At 46.6% G+C, this 1,050-nt stretch overlaps 6 non-coding genes across 6 annotated transcripts; all 6 read left to right on the forward strand.

Annotated features, from left to right (window-relative positions):
• Nucleotides 1-109: 109 nt before the first annotated feature.
• On the forward strand, nucleotides 110-181 carry Pmar_PMAR014330. Its single transcript has one exon. It is a non-coding gene; the product is annotated as a tRNA-Thr (tRNA).
• A 102-nt stretch (nucleotides 182-283) lies between these two features.
• Nucleotides 284-355, forward strand: Pmar_PMAR014331. Its single transcript has one exon. It is a non-coding gene; the product is annotated as a tRNA-Ile (tRNA).
• A 102-nt stretch (nucleotides 356-457) lies between these two features.
• Nucleotides 458-529, forward strand: Pmar_PMAR014332. The gene has a single exon. It is a non-coding gene; the product is annotated as a tRNA-Thr (tRNA).
• A 102-nt stretch (nucleotides 530-631) lies between these two features.
• Nucleotides 632-703, forward strand: Pmar_PMAR014333. Its single transcript has one exon. It is a non-coding gene; the product is annotated as a tRNA-Thr (tRNA).
• Nucleotides 704-805: 102 nt separating this feature from the next.
• On the forward strand, nucleotides 806-877 carry Pmar_PMAR014334. Its single transcript has one exon. It is a non-coding gene; the product is annotated as a tRNA-Thr (tRNA).
• A 102-nt stretch (nucleotides 878-979) lies between these two features.
• On the forward strand, nucleotides 980-1,050 carry Pmar_PMAR014335. Its single transcript has one exon. It is a non-coding gene; the product is annotated as a tRNA-Thr (tRNA).

Raw genomic sequence — 1,050 nt, forward strand, 5'->3', positions numbered from 1 at the left:
AGTGGCTTATAGCACCATAAATTTCTGGTCTCGTACGAGAACCAGGGGCAGGATGGCCCATTCTGTGAACGGGACAGGAAAATTATTGATTCATATACTTAATCTGTGCGTCACTTTAGCTTAGTGGTAGAGCGTCTGCTTCGTAAGCAGAAGGTCGTCAGTTCAATCCTGGCAAGTGGCTTACAGCAGCATTAGGCTCTAGTCGGGTATGAGGAGCAGGAGCAGGTTTGCTCACTCCGCAAAGGATACAGGAAGATTATTGATTTATGCAGTTATTTTGTGTGCAACTTTAGCTTAGTGGCCGAGCGTCTGCTTTATAAGCAGAAGGTCGTCAGTTCAATCTTGGCAAGTGGCTTATAGCACCATAAATTTCTGGTCTGGTACGGGAAGCAGGAGCATGTCAGCTCACTCCGCAAAGGATACAGAAAGATTATCGATTTATGTACTTATTCTGTGCGCCACTTTAGCTTAGTGGCAGAGCGTCTGCTTTGTAAGCAGAAGGACGTCAGTTCAATCCGGGCAAGTGGCTTATAGCACCATAAATTTCTGGTCTGGTACGAGAACCAGGAGCAGGATGGCCCATTCTGTGAACGGGACAGGAAAATTATCGATTCATATACTTAATCCGTACGCCACTTTAGCTTAGTGGTAGAGCGTCTGCTTCGTAAGCAGAAGGTCGTCAGTTCACTCCTGGCAAGTGGCTTACAGCAGCATTAGGCTCTAGTCGGGTGTGAGGAGCAGGAGCAGGTTTGCTCACTCCGCAAAGGATACAGGAAGATTATTGATTTATGCACTTATTTTGTGTGCCACTTTAGCTTAGTGGCAGAGCGTCTGCTTTGTAAGCAGAAGGTCGTCAGTTCAATCCTGGCAAGTGGCTTATAGCACCATAAATTTCTGGTCTGGTACGAGAACCAGGGGCAGGATGGCCCATTCTGTGAACGGGACAGGAAAATTATTGATTCATATACTTAATCTGTGCGTCACTTTAGCTTAGTGGTAGAGCGTCTGCTTCGTAAGCAGAAGGTCGTCAGTTCAATCCTGCAAGTGGCT

This window comes from Perkinsus marinus (genome assembly GCF_000006405.1).
Source record: "Perkinsus marinus ATCC 50983 genomic scaffold scf_1104296939304, whole genome shotgun sequence".
Taxonomy (NCBI): domain Eukaryota; phylum Perkinsozoa; order Perkinsida; family Perkinsidae; genus Perkinsus; species Perkinsus marinus.